At 41.5% G+C, this 12710-nt stretch overlaps 1 pseudogene; it reads left to right on the top strand.

The window, feature by feature from the left end:
* The first annotated feature begins 1406 nt into the window (after window positions 1-1406).
* The window catches only part of LOC127196690 (L-lactate dehydrogenase A chain-like), a 74509-nt pseudogene continuing 63205 nt past the window's right edge, over window positions 1407-12710 (top strand).

Below are 12710 nucleotides of genomic sequence, written 5' to 3' on the forward strand. Positions count from 1 at the left end.
TGACACCTTTGAGGATTCTGACCTGCCCTGGGAGTTTGGGGATGATGTCTTAACTTTCTAAAACTGGGATTCCCTGCTTATGTCCTATGAACCATAGATATATTCAGTACAGTGATGAGCACTAAGAACAAAAGGGGTCTCATAGAATCTTGACCTCAAAAATTTGCTGTCTGGCTGGAGAAATAACTGGTCTTAAAGGTAGTGTAAGTTCCATTTAAGGCGGTGGTTCTCCATCTGCGGGTCACGACCCTTCGGAGGGGTCATATACCAGTTATCCTGCACATCACATATTTACATTACAACTCATAACAGTAGCAAGATGACAGTTAGGAAGCAGGAACTTTGTATGGATGAGGTCATCACACCACGAGGAACTGTATTAGAGGGTCGCAGCACGGGGAGAGTCGAGAGGCACCGATTTAAGGGGCTATCTAGTAAAAGGACAGAGGTAAAAGACGATTATGGGCTGGCTTTCCTAGTCTGTTGCTGAAGAGAGTTGCTCAGAGGAGGAAGTGCCTTCGTTTCTCATCTCTGGAGTCATCACCATTTTCCTCCCTGAGAGGATCTAATGCTATCTGTTCACATCAGTCATGCACCAGTGCATGTTCACACAGCTAGTGACGCTTTTGATCTTTGCAAATTTGGTAGCTTAAAATGGAATCTCATAATCAAGATGTTTTGCAATTCACATTTTAAGAATTAAATGTGCATCTTTTTTATCTGCTTAAGACATTTGTATTACTTTTTATGTGAACTGTCCACACATATTTATGCCCCTGCCCCATTTCAGACTAATTGTTTTTTAAAAATGAATTACATCCTTAAGGATATTATTCCTTTGCAAGTAAAGTACCTAGTATAAATCTGTGCAAAGTGACCAGCTTAGGGTTCTTAGTCACACTGCAGTCTTTGCTGGTCATTATCACAACTGGGGACCAGGAGCATGCTATGGTTGTGTAGCTTGGTGTTCCTGTGCAACTCCTAACAGTGGGAGTGGGAGCTGTCTCTTATTCTTTTGCCTGCTCATGGGACCCTTTTCCTCATCCTGGCTTGCCTCTTTCTAGTGGGCTTGTGCCTAGCCGTAATCATTGAGTCGTGTTATGCTGTGTTCAGTAGATATCACTAGGAGGCTTGCTCTTTTCTGAAGGAAAAATGGAGGAGCAGTGGATCTGGGGGAAGAAAGGAGGTAAGGGTGGGGGTGGGGTGGGAGGAGGGGAGGGAAGGAATGCTGCAGTTATGATGTGTTGTACGAGGAAAGAATAAAGAAAAGAAGATCCTGATGGCACAAGCCACGCCAACAGCATCAGCGCCCTCATCATCGTGGACTGAGAAACAAGAAGGACAGGAGTGCACGGCAGGCGTGTCCAGCACACAGCTGTAGGATTTAGATAAGGGAAGAGTACAGGATGAAGGACTTGGCAGATGAACTTGATATCTTGGAAGACAAACTGAAGGGAGAGATGATTGGTCTCTAACATGGCGGCCTTTCCATTAGAACACGAAGAAGCAACCCTTGCGAAGACCGCAGTGTGACTGCAAACTGTAAGCTGGCAATTGGCACAGCTGGGCTCCATCAGCCAGAGGGAGGGAGCTGGCTTATTTGGTCCAGCTGAAGTACGAGCCGAACTGCAGGCTGCTTGTTGTTTCCAACTCATTGGAGAGCTTGACCTACAAAGCTTGAAAGACAAGCGGCTTTTCCCCAAAGCCAAGTTATCAGAAGTGGTTTCAGAGGAGCTGGAGAGATGGCTCAGAGGTTAAGAGCACTGTCTGCTCTTCCAGAGGTCCTGAGTTCAATTCTCAGCAACCACATGGTGGCTCACAACCATTGATGATGTGATCTCTGATGCCCTCTTCTGGCAGTATACATAGTAAATAAACACATCTTTTAAAAAAATAAATAAATAAAGTGGTTGCAGTCTGAATTCAGCTCAGTTTCATTACCTGGTGGGAGAAAGGCCAGGCGTTCACCTGCTAAGCTGTCATGGATGGCCCCTAGGGGGCATGGAGACTTTAGTGTGCTTGTGGGGAGTGACGCAAATGTTATCCCAGAAGAGTCTAACCCAGAACTTGTCACTGACACAGATAAGGAGCTATAGAAAGAAGTTCACAAACAGGGGGTTGACAGTACTGTGAGGGGTCAAATGAGAAGGTAGATGGCTATTCTTGGTTGTCGACTTGACTCTGTCTGGAATGAACTATAAAGCAGAAATGGAGGGCACACCTGTGAGAGATTTTTCTGCTTGGTTTGAAGTGGGTGAATCCACTTTCAATCCGGGCTTTGGAGATAGGAAGATGTAGTCTTTTGATCCAAATCTTTAATCTGGGCCACACCTTCTGCTGGAGGCCTATATATGGGCATGGAAGAAGGAAACTTTTCTTTTTTTGCCTGCTTGCCCTGCTAGCACATCCGTTCCTTCGCTGGCGTTGGAGCCTGCTTCTTTGGGATTCCAGCACATACAGAAGAGCAGCTGAGACACCTAGCCTTGTGGGACTGAGCAACTACTAGATTCTGGGACTTTCCAGTCACAGCTGCCCATTGTTGGATTAGTCGGACTGCAGCCTATAAGTCATCGCAGTAAATTCATTATGTGTGTGTGTGTGTGTGTGTGTGTGTGTGTGTGTGTGTGTGTTTATATGGATTCAGAGATTCATCCTATACGTTCTATAAGTCTGAAGAACCCCAACTAATGTGACCGATTTGGCCAAGAGCGTGATGAAGGAGGATCCTAGGTGGATGTACCATTTCCAGCACGAGCAAGGGTCTCTGTGGGATAAAGGATGACAACTTCCTCAGGGAGCCCTTCATCCTGGGACAAAACAGAATCTCAGATGTTATGGAGTGACTCTGAAACCTGAAGAGGAGACCAGCTTGAAGAAGAACATAGCTAGGCTCTGGGGCTTCAGAAAGAGCTGCACTTCTAGTCTCGCAGTGTCCCAGCACTTCACTATCTAGGCTGCAGCAGGGTTTCCATGGAGACCACACACCGGCTCCTTTTCATCTGAGCTGTGATTGATGTAGTTGTGCTAAGGTGGCCTGGGAAAACCTCAGTTCCCCACAGCTATGCACTCATGCTAAGTGGTACTTGTGTTCTGGCAACCTGGTCAGTGTAACAGTACCCTGTCTCTGAGTGACACTGCCAGTTGTGTGCAGGGTCCAATTGCCCTACAAATCCTGTAAAGCAAATTGTCACCAAACATTCCTAGGACAATGACTTCCCACTTAGTCATACCCCAGCTCCAGAGTATAAATCCCTTATGCAAGTCTTGTGCATAACTGCTCTAAAGGATAATTCTTTTGTGTGTTGTTTGTATAGGGTACATTGCAATATAATTTAAATAGTAAAATTTGCATATGGGCAGTGCAACCAACTACCCAAGTGCCATGTCAACAAAAACACCAGAGGGAGAAAGAGAAAGGGAGAGCATGCAACAGAAAGCTAATAAAAATACATTTAAAATCTACATTTAAAATTATAGTGTATAATCAATATTATAACAGTACTTAAAGCTATAAAATAAAAACAAAATATCTTCCTTTTTCATGTCCCCTTCTCTACAAGTTTATTCTTTACAAGTTACCGGCTTAAAAATAGTTTCTATTTACTGCTGCAATTCTCAATGCGTATGTCTCAATATTCCTATTTCTTGATTTGTTAAACTTAACAAAATGGATTGATTCTCTGCTCTGGAAGGCTTCTACTAACTCTCACACTTTCTTGCTTCTGGAAAGGTTTTAAGCACAAGAGGACTTGGTCAGATCTGTGCTTTGGAAAGACTACTACTACTTGCTAGCATATGACAGATGGATTGGCAGGCACTGCAGAAATGAAGCAAGGCTACAGGTTGGAGGGCTGGGTGAGAGGGACGGTGCACAGTTGAGGAAAAGCAAGGACTGGTTCACTCAGATCTAGAGGGAAGAGGCCACTCCTGAGTCCTGACTGCTGTGATGGTGGGTGGTCCTTCGCACTGCGAGGTAAGGATGCTCAAGGGGAAAGCTGGTATTGGGTGGAGGAGAGGTGATGAATTTCACGGGGTTATTGACATAATTATGGGAAGTGGGTTACGGGTGCTTTATGGGACAGTGGGACACAGAGTTAAGGGTGTATAGAATTAGCAGAGACCAGGGAGGCACAGATCTGTGAGTCAGCCATCAACGTATAGTTTATTTATTTATCCTTCCCGCCTCCACTCTTCCATTCCTTTTTACCTTGGACACCCATTGATTGCCCCGGATGGCCTTCATGCTGGGTAGAAAACGGTAAGAGAACGGTAAAGTTCTTCACCTTATGGAGCGTTTAAGCTCCATGAAGATGATTAGTACGCACACACCAGCTCATGAATACGTATGCAATTATAGACTGTGGTAGGTGTTACCAAAAAAAAAAAAAATAGGTTTATGTGAGAGAGTAACAGCATGAACCAAATTTAGACCAAAGGGGTGGGTGGGAAACATATGGACAGCATGGCTTCTCTGTGCCCAGGCACGCTGGATGCAGAGGAGCTGGGGAGGATGTGAGCCGAGGGCATCAGCCAGGGACGCTGGTGGGCAGGCTCAGTCCTAGTCTTTGTGATACTTAGGACAAAGAATGATCAATGTAAATAAACAAAAACAGAGACACTAAATATACAAAAACATAAGACAGCAAGCTGTTAATGTGTCTATTCTCCTACATAGACAATATATATTCATAGTGACAAAATATATGCAACGTAAGACTCCTGGCAAGGTATCAATGACAACTGACTATAAATATCACATATGTCCAGGTCATCTGGTAATGGTGATTGGAAGAGCAACACAGTCAAGAAAGGTAAAATGTTTTGCTTCTTGAACTGAGTGTTGGTTGCTCCATATTTTCTGCGCTCTATACATATATTTGATTTATATACTTTTCTGCATAGTTAACAGATGCTTAGAAGATTTAAGATATACTTATGTCATACATTTTACTTCTATTGCCTTTATTCAAGTATAAATAATATGCTACACTGCATGGAAATGTCATAAGGAAACTCCTCTGTACAACTGATTTATACTAGAAAAAAAAGTCCACAAATAGATGGAAGAATTTGAAAAAGACTTTAAACATTTTTTTTTTTTGCATTAGTGACTATAACATTAGCCATATTTTTCTCTCTCTCTCTCAATGGGGATTTTTGTCTTCCTCTTAGATGGCCAGAAAATAGTCTCTAAAGAAATGAGTTTTAAATTATTCAAAGGCAAATCAGCTCCTTCATGCAATGCAAGCATTTTTTGTCTTAATTCCCAATATTTCTTGAAAGGCCATTTTAATAATATGCTTTTCCCCCCACATGTGGTTTCTTTTTGTGGAAAATTTATTTACTCTAACTAAAAAGGTACTTAATGTTTTTGTCTTTTTTTTTTTTTTTTTTTTTTTAACATGGAGCACGCAAATCTGCTTCTTTTTGCAATAACTAGCAAGTTCATATCAAACAACTAGAATTGCAACGAGCATAGAGGTCACTTCATTTTCTGACAAGTCTGCACTTTGTTCCCGGAGACCCCTCTATGCAGCCTACACCTAATTGTCTTAATGGTATTTAGCTGGATTTCTATCTGTTTTTGTTTCACCCTGCCAAGACAAACGGCCATGAGTAAGTCCAAGATACCATGTCTGGTAAAGGCTCGCTTTCTGGATTGCAGGTCCATCTGGATTGCTGCTCATCACTCTGATGGGCAAGGGCTCAGGACAGGCACTCCTGATAGGATGCAAAGACACAGTACATCAATCATGCACTCAGAGAGGTTGTAAGGCCATAATCAAAGTGTGTTTCGTCATTATAGTCTATGTCTTTTGGTAGATCTGTAAAATATTTGCTGCTATTCACTGAATATTTTCATGCCATAGCATCACTACTGGCATACTTAATGTCATGTCTCCTAGTACCAAATAGAATTAAAGTCACCTATAGCTTCTGTGTTTTTTGGCCAAAATTCCATCATGTAAATATTTCTTTCCAACTATGAAAGTGCTATTTTCAAGGACATTCCTTTGACAATTAAGAAAATATTAAGATAAAACTGAAGTAATTTATTTTTAATTAATTAATTTAGTCTTCTCTCATATATTACGTCTGTACTGCAGTTTTTTTCCTTCTCTTCTCCCCAGCCCCTCCCCCACCTCCCCTCTCCCCCCAGACTTACTCCTCCTCCAGCTCCCTTCAGAAAAGAGAAGTAAATTGTACTAGTAGTTTTATCAAAATAGAAACACTTGCAACTCTGCCATTCTGTCCACCAGGCGCTGCTGATGGAGACTGTGGTCACCCTGAGATGTGGTATCCACGTCCCCTGCAGAGCAGGGCTCCCAAAGCGGTTGCCTCCCACTGCTCACACATGAGTCCCTCTGTGGGAGCTGCCCTCTACCTAAGGTAGGTGCCTCACTTAAAAGCCACGCCTTCTCCCTGGAACAGTGGCTGGCTAATTTGGAGGTGTTTCCAGGGAGGCAGCTGAGAAGAGCCATGCCTCCCTGCTGCAGAACTTCTAGTAAGTACTAACTTCTGCTTGAACTAAAACTAATGAGTATGACCTTCTGTAAAAACTCTGACACGTGTTAGAATCTTGGAGTGTGTTCTCTAGATCACACAAGCAGACAATGGCATAGACTCAGCACCATACGTTTGTGTCTAGACACATGCAGGCACGCATACACACACACACACACACACACACTGTGGAGTTATTGAAAATATTTGCTATTGTGTAATGTCCCAGAATATCAAACAGAACTCCTAGAAATACTGTACTAACTTCTGAAACCACACTTTGGAGCATTAAAGGATGTGCGAAGTTGAGTGCTGTGCACTGGATGGGAAGGAACGGACTATGAAGACTTGTTTGTGAAGTGGCAGCTTCTATTCTTCTGTTGGTGTAAGATGCACAGAGGTGCAAAACTCAAATAGTTAGAGCTTGTATTATATTCTCTTTATGTGCTCAAAAGAGGGCTCAGTGGCTTCTTGCAGGGGTGGTTGTCTATACCTATAAATAATGCAAAAAAAAAGGTATAAGGGATTTTATTTTTAAAGATTTGTTTTGTTTTTTTAAGGCATGCATATGTGTATACATATGGGTGTGGGTATGTGACTGCAAGTGCCTGAGGAGGCCAGAGAGGGTGTTGACTCCTCTGGAGTTGGAGTTATAGGCTTGTGAGCCACTTGAGGTGGGTGCTGGGCACCTAACTCTGCAAAAGCACTTGCTGCTGTCAACCGCTGAGCCAGTCTCTTCAGCCCCATGGGGTTTTCTCTCTGGGACCTCCATTCCTTTATCTCTTGGCTTGTGGCAAACTATCCTAAACTTTATGGTGCAAGGCAGGGGCCACACATTGTTACTGTTGTCATCTTCACTTCTTGCAGTTGGAGGCTGACGGGGCGTAGCTTGCTTTTCTTCACAGGGACTCTGGAGTCACTTTGAAAGCTTCCTCGTACAGCCTGGCAACCAACGTTGCTTGAATTGCCAGGAGAGCTGTTGGCCGGAGGCTTCACAGAACATCTCCACACAATATGGACTTCCTAATAGTGTGACACCAGATGTTCCATGGCAAGGGTTCCATAAAAGAGAAAAGTAAAAGCCGCCTTGGAATTTAGGGGTGAGTCACTAAGACCAGCCCATACTCAAGGGGAAGATAATTAGACTCTCCCTTGAGGTGACAGGAGGGACAAAGAATTTTAAAAGAACTTGCTTTCCTGTTCAAAAAAGGCAACATGGAAAGACATTGGCTTGAAAATAAGGGAATGGGGGTAACTAATTAGATGTATGAGACACGTTTTAACACTCTCTGTGTTCTTTTAAAATTCAAAGAGAGATGTCAAAGGAAGTCAACATCACTGCTTGTTGGATCACCCTTGACTTGTATTTAGCATCTCTGTAGTCTCAATCAACTCTAGATTTCTGTTGACTGCCATGTGCATTCAATGAATTTTAATGCATGTTTGCATCCAAGGAGCTAAGATATAAAGCCTAACTTATTAATAATTATAGATGTCAGAAAATGATGTGTATAGAGCCATATAGCACGTATGTCACATGCAGGTTTTATCTAATCTTCCCAAATTCATTACTGAAATTGACTTCGCCACCATTTTGCTTACTTTATACATAAAGAAACAGATGTGGAGAATTTGAATGACGTGTCCAAGTGTAGACCAATGATTCAGTCCAGAAGGTTTATTTCCAGAGTCACATTCTTTGAAAATTCTTTTATGTATGCATGCTCTATCTGCATGTACACCTGCAGGCCAGAAGAAGGCATCAGATCTCATAATATATGGTCATGAACTACCATGTGGTTGCTGGGAATTGAACTCAGGACCTCAGGTAGAGCAGACAGTGCCCATAACCACTGAGTCATCTCTCCAGCCACAGAGTCACATTCTTAATAATTTTGCTTGGACATTGCCTCTGCCCTTTAAGTTGTTGAGAGCCACCCAGACCCTTGACTTATGCTAATTCTCCTGTGATAATCAAGTGTTAATTGTCAAGTTGACAGAATGCAGAATCACGTGGAAGTCAGACCTCTGACCCTGGTTGTGGGAGATTCTTTATCTTAACGTTTATTACAATTTATTTATTTTTCTCCTCTCCTCCTCCTTCTTTTTCTTCTTCTTTCTTTCTTTCTTTCTTTCTTTCTTTCTTTCTTTCTTTCTTCTTCCTTTTCTTTTCCCTCCCTCCCTCCCTCCTTCCCTCTCTCTCTCTCTCTCTCTCTCTCTCTCTCTGTCTCTCTCTCTCTCTCTGTGTATACATACATGTATGTACCTGCAGAAGCCAGAGGAAGGCATTAGATCCCCTGGAGCAGGACAGCTGTGAGCCATCTGATATGAGTGCTGGCAACCACACTATACAAAGTAGCACGTTACTCTTAACCACTGAGCCGTCTTTCCAGCCCTGTGTGAAGGGTTATTTTAATTGGCTTAATTGAGGAAGGAAGACCTAGCCTTAAAATGTACTTGGAGTCCTGGACTGAACTATCAAAGAAGTGCAGATTAAAACTTACTTAAAGATTCAGACGCTAGAGAGGTGGCTCAGGGATTAAGAGCATTGTCTAGTCTTCCAAAGGTCCTGAGTTCAAATCCCAGCAACTGCATGTGGCTCACAGCCATCTATAATGAGGCCTAATGCCCTCTTCTGGCATACAGGCACACATGTGGGCAGAACATTGTATACATAATAAATAAATAAATCAGGAAAAAGAGAGAAAGAAAAGAAAAAAAATTTACTTTAAGGTTCTGTTTCACCTCAGTCAGAATGGCCACCACCAGGAACACAAATGACAGCAAACGCTGGTCTTTATGTGGAGAAAGGGAATTCCTATGTACTATTGGTGGAAGTGTGAACTAGTGTAGTCTGGACATCCATCTGGAGTTCTCTCCAAACACTAGGTATGACCCCAACAGACAACTCTTCTGCATATACATAAAGGGCTCCGCATCCTACTAGAGACACTCGCATGTCCCTGTTTACTGTGACTCTGTTCACAATAGCTAGAAACTGTAATCAAGGTTCAAAGATGAATGGATAATAAAAGCATGGTACACACACACACACACACACACACACACACACATTGGGATATTACTCAGCTGTAATGAAAAATTAAGTAATGAAGTTTGCAGGTAAATGGATGAACCTGGAAACCTTATACTGAATGACGTTATGCAGGCCTTATAGAAAAAAAACCTCACATGTTCTCTTTCATAGGTGGTTTCTAGCTCCTCATCTTTTATTTTGTACATTCATTCTGGAAACATGTAGAAGCTAGGAAACTAGAAACGGGCTGTTGGTTGAAGTGGTGCATTTGGGGGAGGAGTAATAGGAGGATATAGGTGAAATGAAAGAAGAGAAGAAGGGGGGATACAATCGGGCATGAAGAATTTAAACTGCAGACCAAGCAGGTAACTTATATTACTAATCCCACCATAAGGGACTAGCTCTGAGACTGGCTGAGACACGAATGTCTGGGAATAGACAATGCGTCTTGTTGGCTACAGACCCCTATGAATTATTATGAGATGCCATTCTTTATATGGCATGAAGATTTACAAATGTCTTTTTTTTTTTTTTTTTTTGCTCATACAAAGAACAGAAAACCAACCTTAATTGTTCTGTGCATCAAACACCTTATACACATAATTTTAGGACTGTATAATACTTGTGAGAAATTATATGCTTTCAGGACAAAACAGCCAGACACTGACATTGGATCAGACCTGAGAGGATGAATTCCTCTCAGCATGCTGGAAACTGACGCCCTGTATCCATCACGTTTCAGCACCAAGCGCTTCAATTGCTGTTTCTCATCAGAACAAGGCAGCTCCCAGGACACTTTCGAAGAAAGCTTCCAATCCCAATGGTCCAGCATTTCAGACTGTCTCATCCAGGACTCTAAGCCTGGAATTTCTCAATATTTAGAAATTGAACCACAAATGCTATTCCTGGCTTGTTTAACCATTATTATTCATCCCAAATCACCTGGAAGAAACTTAAGAGAATGAAACCCTGTTTCCCTTAAGGGGGGTCGGGTGGGCTTTTGGTTGCTTTCTTGGGCTATAGAGGGTTATGTTCAATGGGAGTTGGTTACAAGTTATTATTGGTCTTTTTTAGTGAGAAAACAAGGTTGGACTTAGAGATGTCTCTCTTTCCCTTTATCTTCCATTCTTAGGTTTGGAGACAGGGGTTTAAAAGGAAAGAAGGGAGAATATAGAAATATATAGGGAAGATAAAACAAAAAGGAGATTAGTGAATCTACTCCTCAACTTAATGCCTCAATTGTCACTCACAAGGTTATTTTCAAGTCACTGGTATAGAATTTTGTATATAGATGCAAAATAAGTTTAAGTTTAGATACAGTGGTATAGAATTCAAATATAAGGTTATTCTTCACACATATTATATATATATTTCTATCTAATATGAGGGATTGTACCCATATAACTCAATTATAATACAAGTTTTACTTTCAATACTTTGAAAGTGCTGTTGCAGGCTGTTTAGGATAAATAAGTTATACAAATTAATTGTTAGTTGATCAAATCACGGTCATATCAATTACTAGTCTATTTTTAATCATAAGAATATACATCTCAGGTGTGGCAAATAGATATGATTCTATAGAAAGATAAGGTAAAATAGTTAGATAAGGTCTTTAAAAACCTCAGAGACATGCAGAATATGGCACTTAAAATGTTTTTATTATTTTAAAAATTCACTGACAATAAGACAGGTTAACTCCTGGTAACACCCAGCCTACCTCAAAGAGGATGATGAGCATCAAAGAACCTCCTTATGGAGATGGCTTCAAAGGTAATAAACCAGCTACTGGGCAAAATGTCCTCATTTCTACCACAGACAGAATTCTGCCTAAAAAAGGGCAAGCTTGGATGTAGGCAGAGTCGATGGTCAAATTCTGCCTAGACAGGGTAAGCAAGTCCTCAGTAGCTCCTGCCTCAGAAATATGCCTGTCAGATATATTGGGCCAGAAGGCTGAAGATGATACTCCAATGTTATAGAGAGTTTTGTGTGACTATTCAGGTAGCAAACTGTCTCTGTCATCATCCCATTTGGAAAGCTACTAACCTGTACTCCTGGCATACTCAGGTAGTCAAGTTTATTCCTTCTCAAGTCTCTGATGGAGTTGAAGACCAAGTAGCTTTGTTTTACAATGAAGCTTAGTTGCTTAGGGGTTAAGATGTTTTTATGTCTAAATACATGTTTTAAGTTGATAATGACAAGATGTGATGGAGATTGATTTACAATCAGAATTTAAGATGCACCAAGATAGGAAAGATGTTTCTTTCAAGGCTGCCAAATACTAATAGCCGAAACACTAAGAATGTAACATTTATATAATTCCTGATTGTGACATGGTTCTTCTTACTATAGGTAGTTTATTGTCTATATGTGTAATAATATAAATGTATATGTAAAGATATTTAATTATAAATATTTAAAAAGAAATAAAGAAGAGAGGGAATAGTGTGAGTAGAAGTGTTTATGCAGGTCTTAGATAGGGATGGGGCAGTGAGGGGCAGGGCAAGGCCTAACCAAAATTAAGTGCCTGAAGAAGCTATTGGGAGCCTATCGGCAATCTTGCAATACAAGCAGGGAAGTTATATGCTGTAGGGAGAATCTGTTGATTTGTTTTCTAAATGGTGATATTACCAAAATCCTTCTAAATGGTTTTGTATCTATCCATAGTTATACTGTTTCCAACCTTGGTCAGAGAAGTATTTTATTGCAATGCAGTTGATGCAGAGACACATGGCTGTTCAAAGTGCAGAGAAGAAGTTACTCTGAATGTACAGCCATAGATGGGAAATTTGCAGTAACCCCACTCTCCCGAGGCTTGGGGAGCACTGCAGACGAGAGGATGCAAAGGCTGGGAGAACCAGAGGCAAATGCTGTCTGTCCTCTTGACAAGACTTGACCATTGCACCACGTGAACTCCCAGCACTGGTGGTCACCTGCACAAGACCAAGCCAGTTAAAAATTTTCAGTATGGAAACTAAAGAGCTATTGACAGTTGATGGCTATGAGAAGAGGAACAGTCAGTTTTCTTTAAGGGTGTGGCCCCTGGTAGGTTGACCATGCTCCAACTGATGACCCATAGTCATGCAAATATGGGCTGCACAGACTGGACTGGATATTTGTTTGTTTGCTTGTTTGTTTATTTATTAAAAAGGGCCATGAGAATCCTTAC

This window comes from Acomys russatus, chromosome 12 (genome assembly GCF_903995435.1).
Source record: "Acomys russatus chromosome 12, mAcoRus1.1, whole genome shotgun sequence".
In the NCBI taxonomy this organism is placed as follows: domain Eukaryota; kingdom Metazoa; phylum Chordata; class Mammalia; order Rodentia; family Muridae; genus Acomys; species Acomys russatus.